General features: G+C 37.4%; 1 long non-coding RNA gene across 1 annotated transcript in view; it reads left to right on the top strand.

Moving 5' to 3' along the window:
• The window catches only part of LOC141416444 (uncharacterized), a 46,057-nt gene extending 27,097 nt beyond the window's left edge, over positions 1-18,960 (top strand). The window contains exons 2-4 of the long non-coding RNA XR_012441167.1: positions 16,823-16,949; positions 18,266-18,342; positions 18,840-18,960. This is a non-coding gene — a long non-coding RNA (uncharacterized lncRNA). The remainder of the gene's footprint in view (positions 1-16,822; positions 16,950-18,265; positions 18,343-18,839) is intronic.
• Positions 18,961-19,163: the final 203 nt, after the last annotated feature.

Here is a 19,163-nt window from a genome sequence, read left to right as displayed (position 1 = left end):
TGCCCAATTTACAGATAAGAAAACCAAGACATGTTAAGATAAAAAGTTGTTTCATTTAAGAAGACTGATTCAAATCTAGAGCTAAATTTAAATTCTGTTCCCTCTTCATTTCCTCCCTGCTTTCAATTCTTTCCCTTCCCTTTTCTCTGTAATAGAAATCCTGATAAGCAAGAGATAACTAGTGTAGCCATATTACATTAATATAATTCCAGGCAGAATCAAAGGGCTTGACATTTCAGTTAGCCCATGTAACTATATTGAAAGTGGATTTCCAATTTCTATGCAACTCATGAAAATGGCTTAAGGAGCTCCATTTCTTTCAGATTAGGACCTGATGCTCTAAGCAGAAAGCCTCCAGTTTGCAACCTCCTAATTCTTAACATTTCAATTTGGGGGCAGTCACTTAAGATTGCCATTCGTAAGATTAGAAAAATGGGGGAGTCTTGTGTACTTTTTAATGGCAAATTCTTGAGTTTATGATTTTACAGATGTAAGAAAAATGATATTTTCAAAAGTCAGCACTACAACTGATTTGTGGTTCAAAGAAGTAAAGTTTCGGCAAACGATGACTCATTTCTTATAAATTCTAGAACACCCATTCTTTCTGTCCTTGCTTCAGAAGGAAACGGCCCCGTGCTGCAGCCAGTGCTAGTCCTAACACTAACACTGACTTTATAATCCATTTTCTGCCTTTTCTGGCTGCTGCTGTTATTATCTGGCTGGAGGAGCTCCAGGGCCACACACAGAGTATGCACATATGACAGTATCTTTTATGGAACAAGCAAGGGAGCTCGTGCTTTCAGAAAGGGAGGGGTGCAAGAAACACGGCCCAGCTATAGAAAAACCTTATTCTCCTCACTTACCCACAGACCGAAACCAAGTCAAGTCTTGCTGAAGACAGATGAAAGTAGAGACTGAGCACGGATAAACACCATGACATTAAAAGATGGTGACTTGAGGAGGACAAATACTACTTTTTCTTAAAAAAGTAGAACCTACTTATTCTTGTCTCTGGCCTTTGTCAAACCCATCCTTAAAACTCACCACTAAGCTCTGTGCTTAAAGTAAACCCTTCGCCTTGAAGCTCCTTCTCTCTCTACCAAGTCTGTGTTCTAAATTTCTTACCCCCTGCTCCCTTGCCAAGCAGGTACTTTTCATTTAATTCTTCTTTTTCCAAGGTTCTTCCTCATTGTACAGTTCTCTTTTGGTCTTGCTTTCCCCTCCCCTCTTCCTCTCCCTCCTCTTCTCCACTTTCCCTCCTCCCTTTGTCCCTCCCCTCTTCACCTCCCCTCATTCCTCCTCTGTGTTGCTTGTCACACACTTTCGTTTTCAAGAAGGTTTTAAATTTCCCATTTTGGGTTTTCTTTTTCCTGAGTGAAAAAAACATGGCTGTCATCTCCTGCATCCCTGGCTCAGAGGTACCCTGGCTTTGTCCCTGATCTCACCAGACAGCAGCCTCAGTGGTGTAATATGGTGGGTAACCCTGTTCCTGTGTAGCTCATGCCGGGAGAGTTTTCTCTGAAGTTGCCCTGTGAGAGCTCTTCTGTCTGTGAATAGTATGTTAAAGTGCACAGGTCACAGGAAAGGACAGAATCATAAATTAATATATCCCATAGCTGTTGGTACTCTTCAATTCCCAAAGAATCCAGGGTCCATAGCTGAGCAAATAAACAAGTGGGTTGGTAATGAGGGCAATGACAGGAGGGAAGAGGGGGACTGAAGATGTATTTCACATTCCTTGCGGTTCTGCTGAGGGTTGATTTTGCCAGGGGGAAAAGACATTCTGAACCCTGGGTTGGATGCCAATTGTATTCATTAAGTAGCTTGAGTTTGGTGGCCAGTTTTCCCATTGGTTCTATTGCTGTCATTTTTTGGCAATAAAAATTTTAGAATGTGTTTTCTGATTATTATTTTTTAAACAGAGCACGTTTGCTCCAAGAAGCTACTAAATCAATCTGAATGGCAGCACAACTTTATAGAGAATTTTTGCGGTTTTATACAGTTCATTACAGTTCGTTTTCCTCCAGGAAATATATGAGTTCTGAGGTGGATCTCTAAACTTTTTTTCCCTTTTCTTAAAAAAAAACCCACAAACTAATTTTTTTTCCCCTTATAGAAATAGCACATATTCATTGTAAAATCAAACAAGGAAACAAAAATAAATCAAAAGGTTCAGAGGAATAGCAATGGAAAGTAAAATCCCCCTTCTAGCCTCACTCACCAGAGCAGTGGGTCTGAAATGGGGACAATTTTGCCTCCCAGGGGATGTTAGGCAATGTCCAGAGACATTTCGAGTGAGGGTGGAAAACTTGCTACTGGCACCTAGTGGAAAGGTCCATGGGTGCCCAGGACAATCCTCATCAGGAAGGAACCAAAGTGTTATCAGTGCCTCTGGAGGGGAATCCTGGCCCAGAGTAACCGCTAAGTTTTTCATATTCTTCCAAAAAGTTAAAAAAAATATTTTTTCCCACAATATTTTGTACACAAGTGGACTCTCTTTCCCTACTAATCTGAAACTTGCTTGTTTGTCGTAATGATACGTCTTGATTATTTTTTCCTGTTGACACATATAATTTACCTACTTACCTTTAACTGTTGAATAGTTTTCAGTTGGCTCATTATTCCATAACATATGCAACAAACTCTCAAAGACAGGAAATATCATTGTCTTTAACTTTTTCTTGGTGTAACCTAACCAGCAAGGAAGGGGTTACTGAAAGAGAAATGATAGGAAATGCTAGATTCTGTCACCGCACTTTTAGTTTTGCTTGCTTTACTTTTAGTCAAAATCTGACTTTGAGGTTAAATTCACAATGGGAGGTTGAATCAGTCTCTTTATTACAAGTCCGTTTTCTGAGAAGCGTGGGAAGAGAAAAGAAGAGTGATTGGTTTTTGTATCACACCAGCGTGGAGTTTATCCTGCAGACATTTCTAATGTCTAATTCACCATCCAGCAAATCATGCCAGCTGTGGAAATTTTAAGCTTAGGGAGTTTGCCACATCCGAATCACATCCAAAATTTTGTAATAACCTGGATTAGTTAAAATATGCTAGAGATTCAGGCTTGCCCTTCAGTTAATAAAGAAACAACTACTTCAAAGCCAATCAATCCCTCATTGTCTAGGGTTTTGTTTTTTCTTTTTTTTCCCCCTTGGTGTTAGGTCAGTCCAGAAGTTCAGCCAGTTGACATTTTTGACTACTTTCCTAGTTTTACTTTCATTTTTGATTGGAAAAGTGAGGTGAATATATATCATACATCAGCTATAAGATGCACATCAGATTCAAAACCACACCATGCTCTTTGCTATGGATTGAATAGTGATGCTCATGTGGTACTTTAGGGTGAATGTGATTTCATGCTCTCACAGAGAGAACACTTCCTAAGAATTTCCAGTTTGTAGGAACATAACTGACTTTCAGAATAATGCATTTTAATTCTCAAACTATGTGGACTTAATCTATTTTTAGAGGAGAGGAAATGCTGAGGATGGACTCATACTTGCTAGGCATGTGCTTTACAACTGACCGATACTCCCAGCCTCTGGACTTAGCTATTTCATCTAATTTGGAGCAGAATGCAATTTAATTTTCTTTCAAATTAGTCTCTGCTACTTGTATGAGAATTGGTCAAAGTTCATAGCCAGAGGAAAAGCTTAAAAAAATTGCTTTAAAAAACTCTCCCTTTCCATCTATAGAAATTTGAGCACTTCTTTATTAAAACGTGAGAGCAAAGTGGGAGAACTACTATCTATTTTCTGTTCTTTCAAATAAATTTAAGCCTCATGTTATTCCTTAATGTGTTACATTCTTCCCTCACTCCACACTGCATTTCTCCCATGGCAACAGGAGCAATCCCCAAACAAACAACTTCCTGCTTTTTCCATAGAGATAAAAATAAAAGAGTAAAAATGATCAACTGTCTTGCAAGGCCTCCCATATAAACAGAGTTATTTTTAAAGGCTCCCGTGGAACCTTCTGTAGATTGGGATGAGCTGTGGCTGGACTTGCTGGTGCTTTTGCATTCCCTATGGGCTCTCATGGATGTAAAATGAAGGGCCACACATGAAGGGCAAGAGTGTTCAAAAGTCAGTTATTGCTTCCTCTGCCAATGATTCACTAAGTGCCTTTGAGCAACTCACTCATTTCTTCTATCTGATAGTTATTTGACATGAAGGAGAAGTGGCAAGATTTTCTTATCTTCTTAGGAGCCAGAAGCTATAAAGTCAGGGCCACAGCCAAATCTACTTTGAACTATTCTTCCATAAATCCTTTGTAAGGGAACACTTTGGAAGGTCAAATGTTGAAAGATGACGGAAAGAGAAAGTGCCGAATGGTGTAGGCTGTGGAGTGAATGTAAGTTCACACAAGAAGTCCTATTCGAAAAGAACAGGAATGCCTTAGAAGTTTTCTTCATTTGTCATGAACTGTTTCCTTACCTTTGAACAACGTCATTCTTTAGATCCCATGGCAGAAGCTTAAAAGGGTAGCGAGGTTGTTCAAAGATGTCTAGGAAAGAACTACTGTATTTTCTTTTTTCTCGAGAATTAAAAGTCTGGGAAGATTAGTCTAGGGACACTCATAATGCCCTTTTAATGACATTTCCCCAGCCCCTCTTCTACTACTCTGGGGTATTTTCCTTTTTTGTTGGCATACACTAATTATCAAAATGATAGGCTCATTGTGACATTTTCATACATGCACATCATGTACATTGATCTCATTCACCCCCGTTTACCCTTTCTTGTCTCCCTTTGCCCTCTGCCTGGCTCCCTTTCTCTTCCTAAATAGTTCCTTTCTACTTTTATGTCTTTTTCTTTTTAAATTTAGATTCTGCAGATGAGAGAAAATATGCAATATTTGTCTTTCTGAGTCAGGTTTATTTCACTTAACCTGATCATCTCCATTTCTATCCATTTTCCTGCAAATAACCTAATTTAGTTCTTCTTTATGGCTGAATAATACTCTATTGTGTTATATATAGTATATTTTCTTTATCTATTTGTCTGTAAATGGGCACCTAGACTGATTCTATACTTTGGCTACTGTGAATAGTGCTGCTATAAACATTGGTGTGCAGGTGTCTCTATTGTATGCTAACTTTGATTTCTTTGGGTTTACGAATCATATAGCAGTTCTATTTTTAGTTTTCTGAGGAACCTCCATGCTGATTTCCATAGTGGTGGCACTAATTTACATTCCCTCCAACAGTGTATAGAGATTCCTTTTCCCCATATCCTCACCAGCATTTGTTGTTTTTTATTTTCTTGATGATAGCCATTCTGACTGGGGTGAGATGGAATCTCAGTGTCATTTTGATTTGCATTTCCTTTATGGCTTAAAGATGTTGAACTTTTTTTCATGTAGTTATTGCTTATTTATACTTCTTTTTTTGAGAACTATCTGTTCAGTTCATTTGCCCATTTATTGACTAATTACTTTGTTCTTTTGATGTTTAATTTTTTGAGTTCTTTACATGTCTGGATATTATTTCCTTGTCAGATGAATAGCTGGCAAAGTTTCTCTCCCGTTCTGTAGGCTCTCTCTTCGTTCTGGTAATTGGTTACCAGAACCAAAAGGCAGAAGCCTTTTAATTTGATACAACCCCATTTGTCAAGTCTTGGTATTATTTCTGAGCTATCAGAGACTTATTCAGAAACTGTATCTTGAAATGTTTTCCCATAGTATTTCAGGTCTCACATTAAGGCCTTTGATCCAATTACCCTGCTGTTTTTTGTATATCTGTGAGGGAGAAGTCATTTAACTTCACAGTCTTTTGCAAATTATTATAATATTGTCAACATTATCCAAAAATCATTTGTATTTATTATATTTCAAAATCTTATGATTGTGAAATAGCTGTAAAGTAACTCCAGTGATGGGATGCCTTCTTAAAATGCTAGATGGTAATTTAAAATGGTGCCTACCTAATAGTTACCCTTAGTCCTGGGTAATGGGAAGGGATGAAGGGCAGAAAGTATAGCTCCCTGAGCTGACATCCTAGCATCAACTCCAAACAGGCAGGAGGGGATCTCTTCATTCTCCCCTTGAGTGGAAGGAAACTGAATCCTTAACAAAACAAAACAGAAACTCATTTCTCTGTGCAACCCTGGTCTTTTAAGTTTACATGCCTAGAGAGTTGCACAAAAATAGTACAGGGCTGAACCTTCCAGGGAAGTTATTTGTTTCAAAAGGAACAATTTCTGAAAATGAGACTGAAATTATAGTTTGCACATTGTAATGCATTGAAATTCCCTTCTACTTTACTCTAAATAGCATTGTACTCTATCCAATTGCAGGGATGGAATAAAATTACCACAGGAGATTTCAGAGTCTCATTCTTAAACCAAAATGCTGCCTGCTACACGTGGAAGCTCTGTGAATGGAAAGGCAAGCAAAGGTGGCAGCAAAGTTAATGTTTTGTGGATGGTGACTTTTATTATTGGAAGGGGACACACTTTCTGTTTTTAAAGATGTGTACACTTTAAAAATATGTATATTTATACTATTAAACACACATATAAATCTAGTTATTTTATGCTCATGTTTTCTTGCATGTATTATTATTTTGTTACTAGATGCTGTCATAAGGACATATTCATAAAACCCTTTTAAAATTAAACGTTATTGAGTCAAAAGAAATTTAAAATGAAATTGCTTTTATTTTTTTGCCAGAGACAGACCAAATTTCCCATTGTCACAAACCAGTTATGATTTATTAACATAATTACCCAGTGATGTCCTAGAAAGAGAATTTAGGAGAATGCAAATTTGTTTTTTTTTAAAGATGACTCCTGATTTATTATCAACTCCCTGAAGCCATTAGCAACTTGTTTTTCCTTAGTGTGTTAATGTTCCAATTCCCCAAATTTCCCCAGAAAACTTTCCCTTTTGTTCTATTTTTAATGTTTCACTTATTTTCTTGCTATTTGTCAAAAGGGGCTTGCATGAGTGTCTCTCTGCCTGCCAGTGTTCTCATATGTGTTTCATGTTTTGTAAGCTCATAAAAATCTATCTGTATTACTCACCTCTTGATTTAATGATATGGTTAAATTGATTAAACATCACCAATGTTAATGGGACAAATTGATATCAGCTACCACCCAAGAAGATGTGCATCCCTTTTGCAGCATTTCTGTCAAAATGCATAACCTGAATGTAATTATGAAGAAACATCAGACTAATGAGATTTGAGGAACATTCTACAAAATAACTGGCCTTTATTCTTAAAAAATAACAAGGTGATACACAAAGGCCCACTAACTATTCCAGGTTAAAGAGACATGACCATCATCTACAATGTGTGACCTCAGCTTAGATCCTGGACTTGGGGGAAAAAGTTACAAACAATATTATTGGGACAACTGGCAAAATCTGAATATGAATAATAGTGTCAAGGTTAAATTTAGAGATTTTAGCACTTACACAGTATGGTTGTACATGATAACATCCTTCTGCTTAGGAAATAAAAGCTGAAGTATTTAAGGCTAAGGGTAAGATGCCTGGAATTTCATCTTGCATGACTTGGAAATCTATCAATATATCTAGAAAGAGAGAGAATGAGAAACATAGAGAAAAAGAGAGAGAGAGGGAGACTCATGGAGAGCAGGTAAACGTTAACAAATAATAAAGCTGTGTGGTGTACATTACATTTCATAATATTTTTGCAACTTTTTGTAAGTTTGTGATATCAAAATAAAATTACTAAAATAAGTAAGTATACACTTATTTCATTATATTATTTGTGTCTTTCTCTTAAGGCATAATTTAGGACTTAATGTTGTAAGGCATAATAATCTCTATATCTTTATGTTCATTTCTTTTTTCTGGCAATTCTTGGTTCCGAATCATGTATCATAAGAACCCCAGCTCTTCTAATACATCCTGCTATCATTCATGAGGGATCTGGTGCAGAGTTACGTTTGACTAAAAATGTGTGGGTTGAATGAAAGCACCAGCTGACAGGGGCATTAATATGAGATGATTCCATGCAGGCAGAAGATTCCAGCTGTGGAGGTCTTGGAGGCCCAGGGGAGAAAAGTGTAAGAAAAGAAAGTTTTATAAGTTTCATGCAGTCTGGGGAAAAAAAGGGTACTAATCATTCTAAAATAATTTTGGAAGCAAAGTGAATTCTTAGTGAAATCATTGAAATCAGAATAGGAATACAAGTATAGGAAGTGTTAAAATTTACTGAATTCTTTTAGCTTCAGTCTTTTAAGTTATTCTTTAGCCTTTTCTAACTTTTACTTTGAATTGAATACAGTTTTCATCATATTTTGTGTATGATTCAAAATTTGACTCATTAGGTTTTTTTTTTTTTTTTTGCAATACTGAGGTTTGAACTCAGGACCTTGCACTCACTAGGCAGGTGGTTTACCACTTGAGCCACACCTCCAGCCCATTTGCTTTGGTTAGTTTTGAGATGGTGTCTCACATTTTCCCTTGGGCTGACCTGGACTGTGATCCTCCTGTTTATGCTTCCTTCCATAGCTAGGATGACAGGTATGCACCACCCCACCCAGCTTTTTCTGTTGAGATGGGGTCTCACAAACTTTATTTTTGTCCAGGTTGGCCTGGAACCTTGATCCTTTCACTCTTGGCCTTGGCCCATAAAGTTTTAACAATTAGCAATATGTATCTGTCTATCTATCGCTGAACCTTTGTATGTATGTATCTATCTCGTATGTGAGAGTGTGAGAGAGAGAGGGACAAGGGAGGGAGAGAGAGAAACTAATTATCAGGTCCATATTTTGTGTGTGGAGGGACTGTACATTAAACAGTTTAAAATTCTGTATAGAAGGTAATACTGTGGTGGCCAAGCAGTACTCTGGGAATAGAAGGAAGGGTCACTTGAGAAAGAGTATTTATCAGGGAAAACTCAGAGGAGAGTTTTGGGGACAAGGGATAGCAAAAAGAAAATAAAGAAGAGAGGATGTTGGTTATCTGTCAACTTTCTACTTTTCTGGTGTATTGGGAGAGGTATAATCAAAGGATTTTAGATTATTATGTTTGTGCTTGGAGTCCTAACCTCCTAGTAGTAAAATTGCAGACATTCAGTCTCCTTATAACCCTTTTGAGGACACACTTACCCCAGGGGTTTTTCTGAGTCTTCTGTATGTCATAAGTGTGATCTTTGAAGCTGCTAGACTTCAAGTTTTTTGACTCATGGCATCCATACCTGCTGCTCTGTTGGGGTTCCTGGTAGGTCCTCTGAGACCAGTCTGGTCACTGAATTATTACGAGTTCTAAGGAGTTTGGACCTTCATCATTCTGGTGCTTTCTGAAGGATTCAAGAACTAAGATGTCATAGTGCACTCTGCCCATGGGGCTCACCATTTAGAAGAGACTGTCATTATCTCTTTAATACAGACTCTTCAACTAGGCCTTACATTTTGGAGTTCTAGTTGAAAATATGGTAGACCTATTTATATTTTTCATGTTTCTTAAACTCTTTTTGATATTTTTCTCTTTCACTCCATTAACAGAATTCAGGGCACTTTCTTTGTGTCTGTTTTCTAGCTTACTAATTATTTCTTTAACAGTATCTATTTTATTTAATCTGTTCATTGAGCTTATAATTTCTAAAGCTCCTATTTGATTCTTTAAAAAACAGTTTTTTTATAGTGTCATGTTCCTGACACCTATTTTCGAGACCCTCTTTTATTTCTTTAAGGTTGAAAACATAATTCTGTTATTTTCTGCATCTAAAAATTCTGTCTTAATGTTTCATTGTTTCCTTGGATGGTTGGTGACATTTTTAGTGTAAATTTATTTTCTATTTTAGTGTGAATTTACATTCTTTTTAACTATGGAAATTCATCAACATCTTGATTGAAGCAATATGTTTATTCCAAAGAGTTTGCATTTGTTTCTTTCAATTATAGGTACACAAACTCTTTAGCTGGACCATTTGAAATAAAATTCTCTGCTTTACATTTTCTAAATTACATAAGTAGGTGGATTTGGACTTTAGTGGTATAAAGTCTCAAGATTTTTTCTACCTTACTTCAAAGTTGAGACAGAAAAAAGTTTTGTGCTCACTACTTATGTGAGTTTGACTTAATTTTCATTTGTCCTAAAGGGAAGTATATGTAGATCTTTGATGTCCTAGAATCATATGGGAAATCTTCCCATTTACTTTCTGACCTTAGGCATGTATTTATCTCCTGTCCTCCATGCCTGTTGCAGCTGTCCTGGTGGACAATCAGGGTCTTCAGAGATTAGCACAAGGCCTTAGAGGGGAAAGCTGGCACTGGCAGTTACTAAACCTCTGTGTTTCTGGTTTCGCTTTACTTTTGGTCTCTGTGGATTCCTTTCTTTTGTGCCAGCCCCGTAATGCAATTAAAGATCTATTTTTTCCTTAATTCAACATTTTGGTCATTTTTATTGGCAGAGTTTTTGAGAATACCTGCTCTACAATAACGCCAAAAACAGAAGTTGGCTTGAAGTTTTCTAACAGCCAATGAGAAGAGGCAAATCTAAGCAATTACATGGTCACAGAGGCCAGAAGAAAAATGATTCTCAGTTGCTTTGGAGAAAAGCAGCTTTTGGCAGTGAGGCCAGACTAGGATTTTTCTCAGCAGTCATTCCTAGAGGCACTGTAGTCTTTTCTATTCCTTGGATAGCACCATAGGTCTAGGCAGCCTCTCCTCTTTGCTTTATAACCAATATCTTTACTGGGTGGTGTTTGAAGGTAAAAATCCAAGAAGACAAATTACTCTTTCCAGTTTGGGTCATACTAGTCAGATGTGCTCCAAAGTGATGTAGCTTTTCCAAAAGGCTTTGGAATCTTCAGGCCTAGACTTTTCAGTTTCTCAGACATGCCCAGACAGATTGGAATCTCTTACAGTTCAGGCATGGAAGATAATTTTTCACTTAGGCAGCACAGAATTAGCTTGTAAATGACATAGGTAAAATTGGTCTACTACTATATAGTAAAACTGAGTCATAGTATCTTTTATACCATACTTTTTTATGACATGGTCCAACGACTTCAAAAACACATCTCTTGATAAGTTGAAATCAAAGATCAAAATATTTTGCAGTTAAAGAACAACTTTGGTAATTGCTAGCCCTTATAAAATTTTATATCTTGTTTTAGTTTAATTTTGTTTTGCTGGTAAATAAGCTTGTAAGTGAAAGAATACTTACTTGGTTAGATGAGACCTCTAAGAATAAAGACATTAACAGCTATTAATTAAATAAAAAATTTAATCGTTTTGAATCAAATTTGGTTAGAAGATGTGTTTCCTAGAATACTGACTAGATTATATGGCAAATGGAATCTGTATTATTATTTTTCTCATTGCTGTGACAGAATGCCTGACATAATTTAAAAGGAGTGATCTATTTTGCTTATAGATTCAGAGATTTTTTTTTTCATTTATTCATATGTGCATACATTGTTTGTGTCATTTCTCCCCCCTGCCCCCTCCCTCTCATCCCACTCCCCCACTTCCAGGCAGAACCTGTTCTGCCCTTTTTTCCAATTTTGTTAAAGAGAAGACATAAGCAATAGTAAGAAAGACATAGTATTTTTGCTAGTTGAGATAAGGATAGCTATACAGAGAGATTCCTAGCATTGCTTCTATGCACTAGTGTATTACAATCTGAATTGATTCATCTCTACCTGACTTCTTTACTACTTCCCAGTCACCTTCCCAATTGACCTCTGTCGTTTTAAGGTTACTGTATTAGCTCCTCTGCAGTGGGAACATCAAACACTTTCAAGTTTTGGGTTTCCTACCTATCCCCATTCCTCCCGTATGTGCTCTCCCCTTAGCGTGTGACCCACGTCCAACAACATTGCTGCATTTGCCCTAGATCAAAGTCCACATATGAGGGAGAAAATATGATTTTTAGTCTTCTGAGCCTGGCTAACCTCACTCAGGATGATGTTCTCCAGTTCCATCCACTTACTACTCATATGTAAGTAGTAAGTTCCATCCACTTACTACTCACTTACTCATACTTCCTCATGGCTGAGTAAAACTCCATTGTGTATAAATATCACATTTTCTTAATCTATTTGTCAGTAGTGGGACATTTTGGTTGTTTCCATAACTTGGCTATTGTGAATAGTGCTGCAATAAACATGGGTGTGCAGGTGTCTCTGGAGTAACCTGTGTCACATTTCTTTGGGTATATCCCCAAGAGTGGGATTGCTGGATCAAATGTTAGATCAATGTTTAGTTTTTTAACAAGCCTCCATATTGTTTTCCAGAGTGGTTGCACTAGCTTGCATTCCCACCAGCAGTGTACAAGGGTTCCTTTTTCCCCACATCCTCACCAACACCTGCTTTTGGTGGTGTTTTTGATGATAGCTATTCTATCAGGGGTGAGGTGGAATCTTAGTGTGGTTTTGATTTGCATTTCCTTTATGGCCAGAGATGGTGAGCATTTTCTTATGTGTTTTTTGGCCATTTGAATTTCTTCTTTTGAGAAAGTTCTGTTTAGTTCAAGTGCCCATTTCTTTATTGGTTTATTGATTTTGGGAGAGTTTAGTTTTTTGAGCTCCCTGTATATTCTGGTTATCAGTGCTTGGATGGATGTATAGCTAGCAAATATTTTCACCCACTCTGTGGGTGGTCTCTTCAGTTTAGAGACCATTTTTTTTTGTTGTGCAGAAGCTTTTTAATCTTATGAAGTCCCATTTGTCCATCCTTTCTCTTAGTCACTAGCTGCTGCAGTTCTACTGAGGAAGTCCTTGGCTATACCTATTACTTCCAGAGTATTCCCTGCTCTTTCCTGTACTAACTTCAGAGTTTCGGATCTGATATTAAGGTCCTTGATCCATTTTGAGTTGATACTAGTACAGGGTGATAAACATGGATCTAGTTTCAGTTTTTTGCAGACAGATAACCACTTTTCCCAGCAATGTTTGTTGAAGAGGCTGTCTTTTATCCATCATATGTTTCTGGAAACTTTGTTAAAAATAAGGTGGGCATAACTGTGTGGATTCACATCCAGGTCCTCTATTCTATTCCACTGGTCTTCATATCTGTTTTTGTGCCAGTACTGTGCTGTTTTTATTGCTATTGTTTTGTAATACAGTTTGAAGTTGGGTATTGTGATACCTCCAGCATTGCTCTTTTTGCTGAGTATTGCCTTGGTTATTTGCAGTCTCTTGTGTTTCCAAATGAGCTTTAGGGTAGATTTTTCAATCTCTGCAATGAATGTCATTGGGATTTTGATGGTAATTCCATTAAACATGTAGATTGCTTTTGGTAGTATAGCCATTTTTACTATGTCGATTCTACCAATCCATGAGCATGGGAGATATTTTCACCTTCTGTAGTCTTCCTCAATCTCTTTCTTCAGGGGTTTGTTGTTCTCCTTGTAGAGGTCATTCACATCCTTTGTTAAGTTTACTCCTAGGTATTTGATTTTTTTTTTTGAGGCTATTGTAAATGTAATTGTTTCTGTATATTCTTTCTCAATTTGTTTGTTGTTGGTGTATAGAAAAGCTAATGATTTTTGTAAGTTGATTTTGTTTCCTGCCACCTTGCTGAAGCTGTTTATGGTGTCTAGGAGTTTTTGAGTAGAGTTTTTTGGGTCTTTAAGGTACAGGATCATACCATCTGCAAATAGGGATATTTTGACAGTTTCTTTACCTATTTGTATTCCTTTTAGTTCTTCTTCTTGCCTAATTGCTCTGGCTAGAAATTCCAGTACTATGTCAAATAGGAGTGGGGATAGTGGGTACCCTTGTCTCATTCCCAATCTTAGGGAAATGGCTTAAGTTTTTCTCCATTAAGTATGATGTTGGCTGTAGGTTTGTCATATATAGCCTTTACAATGTTGAGGTATATTCCTTCTGTTCCTAGTTTTCTTAGAGCTTTTATCATGAAGTGGTGTTGAATCTTATCAAAGGCTTTTTCTGCATCTACTGGGATGATCAAGCTGTTTTTGTCTTTGCTTCTATTAGTGTGCTATATTACATTTATAGATTTGCATATGTTGAACCACCCCTGCATCCCTGGGATGAAGTCAACTTGGTCATGGTAAATGATCTTTCTGATATGTTGTTGGATTCTGTTTGCCATTATTTTATTGAAGATTTTTGCATCCATGTTCATTAAGGAAATTGGCCTATAGTTCTCCCTTTTGGAGGTGTCTTTGTCTGGTTTTGGGATGAGTATAATACTGGCTTCATAAAATGAGTTAGGCAGTTTTCCTTCCCTTTCTATTTCATGGAACAGTTTAAGGAGAGTTGGTATCAGTTCTTCTTTAAAAGTCTGATAGAATTCAGCAGTGAATCTATCAGGTCCTGGACTTTCTTTTTTTGAGAGACTATTGCTGCTTCAATTTCATTTTGTGTAATAGATCTATTCAGGTGATTAATATCCTCTTGGTTCAATTTTGGATGATCATAAGTATCTAGAAATGTGTCCATTTCTTCAAGATTTTCAAATTTATTAGAATAAAAGTTCTCAAAGTAGTCTCTGATGATTACCTGGGGATTTCCATGGTGTTTATTGTTATCTCCCCTTTTGCATTTCTGATTTTATTGATTTGGGTTTTTTCTCTCCTCATTTTAGTCAGGTTTGTCAGGGGTCTGTCAATCTTGTTTATTTTTTTCAAAGAACCAGCTTTTTTTTTTCATGGATTCTTTGCATTTTTTTTGGTTTCTATTTCATTAATTTCGGCCCTCTATTTTGGTTAATCATGTCTAGTAACATCTCCATGAAATTCTCAGTGATTACTTGCAGGATTTCTTCTTTGAGGCTGTTCTTGTGGGCATCGTTGGGTTTCTTGGCATCATTTATCATTTTGTTGGAGTCCAGAATTTGGTATCCATGTTCTTCATTTCCCTTTGATTCCTGTATTAAATTATTTTTGGGGAGACAATGGTTTCCATCCCTTTTTCATCTTCCCTTCACTCTACTTGGTACTGTGTAACTATGTTCTTGATAGGCTAGTTGGTGGTTTCTTTCCCTTGGTTTAATTTTGGCTTCATGTGTGTGTGCTAATTCTGTCCCTCGTCTGGGTGTAATTTAGTATTAACTAACTCACAATAGTAAAACTAACAAAACCAACAAAAAGCAAAAACAAAAACAAAGAAATCAATGGGGAGAGATGAACAAACACAAACAAACAAGAAAAAAAGAAACAAACAAACAAATAAACAACCCCCCCAAAAAAAACCCCTCCAGGTTCAGGAATTTCAGTCTTAAAGTTTAACTTTTGGTGTTACTCCTCCAGCATCCAGTCGTGTTGTTGGTATTTAAGCAGAAACTCTGTCATAGTCTTGCCAGATGATAGGGTAGTGGTTTTTTTTTGTTTGTTTGTTTTCTGTCTTTCAGTGGCAGCTGCTTGGTCAGCTCCTCCCTCAGTGGGGTGTGGCAGTTTAAGTTTGTATGTTGTCCTCAGGTTCTGGAGATCTGCTCTGTAGCCTACCAGCTGTCTGGCTTTGGAGTTGGGTTTTTGTTGTGTTGGTTTACTGGGGGCTTGTTTCTTTGCCTCCCCCCTTTCTCTGGGGCAAGGTCAGTGAACTGTTGGCTGGCCCCCTGCTGTCAGCATGTGGTGATGGTTTGCTGATTGTTTTTCAATTTTGCAGAGCTGTTTGACTTTGGATGTTGCTCATTTGCTCAGGAGATGAGCTTTGTTGACCTCTACCTGCCCTATATCAGGCAGTGACTTATCACCAGCCTGCTGTGGGCCCTCTGCTTTTCCAGCCTTTGTTTACTGAAAGTTCATGTGGAGATCAGCTCCTTTCTCCTCTTCCCTTCTCTGGTGTGCTTCCAGCATTCCTGCCCCCTCTGCTGTGTGCTAGTTTTCAGTTTGTTGTCTATTCTTTTTTTTTTTTTTTTTTTTTTGCAGGGGGTGGGGAGGTGTCAGTCTGCCCAGGGAGCTGTGCTGGTTTATCTCAGGGGTGGCTGGGGGAATACCGTGTGATGTTTGGCTCTCACCTATTTGGTATGCCTAATTTCTCCCAAGTAGGTTTGGAGCTGGTGTCTGGCGTCTGTGGAAGCCCTCCTGTTTCTCAGTGTAACGTGGCATGGAGAAGCTTTCTATGGGCTAGGGGTTCAGGATGTTGAAGTTTTGATTCTCCTATGTGTTTTATTTCTGCCAAGTGTGGCTCCAGCGTCCCAGCAAGATTTTTGATTCATGGAGCTCACGCTGTCTGCTTCTGCACCCTAGTTGCCATCGTCCCAAGATTTCATTGTATAGTTCTTCATCCATTGATTCTGGGCCCCTGGAGAGGCAGAACTTCCTGGCACTGTGAGCATGTGTCAGAGGCTACTTACTTCATGGTGAACAGGATGCAGAGAGAGAGGAAAGGACTGGGGACTAGGTATAACCTTCAAAACTGTGCTGCCAAGTGACCTACTCCCCCAATGAGGCCTCACTCCTGAAGTTTCTACCACCTCCAAATTGTGCCACCTGTTGGATATCAAGCATTCACCACACGAGCTTATGGGGGACATATCAAATTAACTATAATAGAATTCTAGGTTTCTGTTTCTACTTAAGTGAAAATATATATTAAAAACCTGTTTATAGGGCAATGCTAGGTAAATCGTATTCTGAAAATAGCACTAAAATACAGTTATTTACAGCTTCTCTACCTGGGAGAGTTGAGAAGAAAAATTTTATGCTGTGAAGTAAGAAAAGTTCAGTGAATTGCTAATACCAATTACCAAGATAGGATTTATAAGAGGTTGGGGGAATAAGCTTTAGTCAAAAGAGAAATGACTGCCTTGTAATTTCAGTTGGGGTTTAGTAAAGTAACAAAGGCTTGAAAACAGTTGTGTGGATCCCTTTATCTTGTGCATTGAAAACAGAACTAACATTCTAAGACAGGGTTTTCTGTATTTTTCAGAAATAATAAAAGAAGCTATGAGGATCTCATGAAGTGAATTTGAAAGACTGAAATAATCCATGCCTTATTGGTTGGGACCCTAGTGAAGAAATGCCTTTCCTAACAAACTGATAATTCTGGCCACATTGTGAGTTTAGCAAAAGCTCCTACCTATTTTTGAGCCTTTGGGTTCAGTAAACTTACTAAATTCTAGTCTGTCTTTTTTTTTTTAGCCCATCTATGGTTTTCTCTCTCATACAGCATGTGTGATAATAACAACCTTACATTTATAATAAATGTTTTGTTTTTTAAATGTTTTTTATAGTTATTTTCTGGTTTCTAACCAGCTTTTCCCCTCTTGGCAAGTTCTCCACAATTACATACTGGTCACATGGCAGGCAAAATACCCTGATTCCAACCTTTGCTTGCTAAGCAGAAATTACTATTCTTAAGTTCAGAAGTTTCTTTTTTTTCTCCCCTCCCAAAAATAAGAAATCCTGTTTTGCTAGAAGAACTATTTAGTGTGAATGCTCAAACATGTGAGTAAATTCTAGATCTATAATTTTGTTTGCATTTATAGAATGAGCATGAAGAATAGCCGTTTCCTTCATCATTGCCACTCAGTTGGAATTGAATTAGTCCCAGCAGTTCCACACTGGTTTCCCAAAGTCCATTTTTATATGAATTTGGAAAACACATAAAGAAATAATTTTCTATCCAAAAAAGCTTAAACACTAAAAGAATAGCCAACAACCTTTACTAATAGGAATGACATTTAGCTATGAACCTAAAGTGTTTATTAAAGATAAGAGATACAGGGACTATTAATATTGAAAAGTTGTGTTTTGTAAGTCCCATTATTAAATGGAAAGACTTTTTAAATTGATGAAGTAAAATAATGTGAAATCCTTTAGTGTGAATTTACATGCAAGTAAGAAAATTTCATTGGCGAGTAGTTTATGTTGCACATTATAAAATTTAAGTGACTTTCCCTCTTAAGCTTGGGGTATAAAGTATCAAGATTCACCTAATTTCTTTTCTACTTAAGTATTCTTTTTTACAAATTCATGACTTCTTATTATGTACAGGACTGCAGAATTTTCAATAAATGTCAAAAGTTACCCATCTATATATAAAACATGATACACAAATGGCCAGTCACATGTTGGCTGGAGTGTAAATGATCTTTCTGTACTGACTAATTGTTAGAAGTTTCCCCAAATAAGTGAAAACTTATAAAGAACCCATAAGATCCATTCCCTTTATTGGGATGCTCATTACTAGAAGAGCAGGTGGTCTGTAATAGTTGGTGGGAGTTGTTGTTTTTGTCTGCTCAGCATCATTTCCCATCCTCCTTTTACTACTCCCTCATTCTGAGTGGTCCACATGGTGATGTTAATCTGAGTGTCTTGTCCCAACTCATGGGTGACCATGGAGTAACATTTTATTGTTGTTTTTTTGTAGTGCTGGAGGTTGAACCCAGGGCCTGACACATGCTAGGCAAGCACTCTACCACTACATTGTATTCCCAGCCTTCATGGGTGAGTATATAACCAAACCTAGCTATTGGAGTGCCAAATATTGATTCAGGAACATGCATATAAATCAAGAAAAGTAAATTATTGTCTTTCCCAATAGACTGATACAACATTGAATATGGATGTTTAATTCCACTGAATGTTAATCAGGGCAAATGTGCATCTGGGGATGGTTGAGGTCATCCTGTGTGGCACAAAAACTTAGAAAGAGGTTGTGTTGTAATATAGCAAGTGGGCTAAGCACAGCTGAAAGCTTGGGTAGAGAAAAACAGCTCTGAGCATGTTGTTTACTCCTAGACGCATCCATACTTAAAGATATAGTCACCAATAACTAGATAAGATACTTAAATTTTTTATGCTAATATGACAAATTCACCAGAACACAAGGAGCGATTTCACACTTTAATTCAAACATAGATTCCCCACTGAGAAAACAATGAGGTGTTTGTAGTTACCATGGCTTTGTGTAATAATTTTGGGCATAATGCTTTCATTTGCAGTTACTGCTATGGAGGTGGGAGCACCCGGAGAGTTAACCTGCAGGACAATGTAAAGAGGAGCATATATTCTTTCAAGGCACTTGTAGCTGTCATTTCATTTTTTGAGAGTTATGAATGGAGGTATTGTTGCAAACAGCTGTACCGTGAAGGCATTTAAGCCAGTTATTACTGCCTGTGGTGTCTGCACTCAAAATGCTGCAAACACTGAAATTATGATTTACAGAGGTGAAAAATGTGCGTTTTATAAGATCTAGCTCTATGACTAGTTCTGTCTTTTCATATTATTGGACAGATTCTTTTGTCCTGATGATTCTGTCTGTGTGC

Source organism: Castor canadensis, chromosome 14 (assembly GCF_047511655.1).
Source record: "Castor canadensis chromosome 14, mCasCan1.hap1v2, whole genome shotgun sequence".
Lineage (NCBI taxonomy): Eukaryota > Metazoa > Chordata > Mammalia > Rodentia > Castoridae > Castor > Castor canadensis.
Note: the sequence above shows the minus strand (reverse complement) of the source record. Positions and strands in the feature narration are given on the sequence as shown.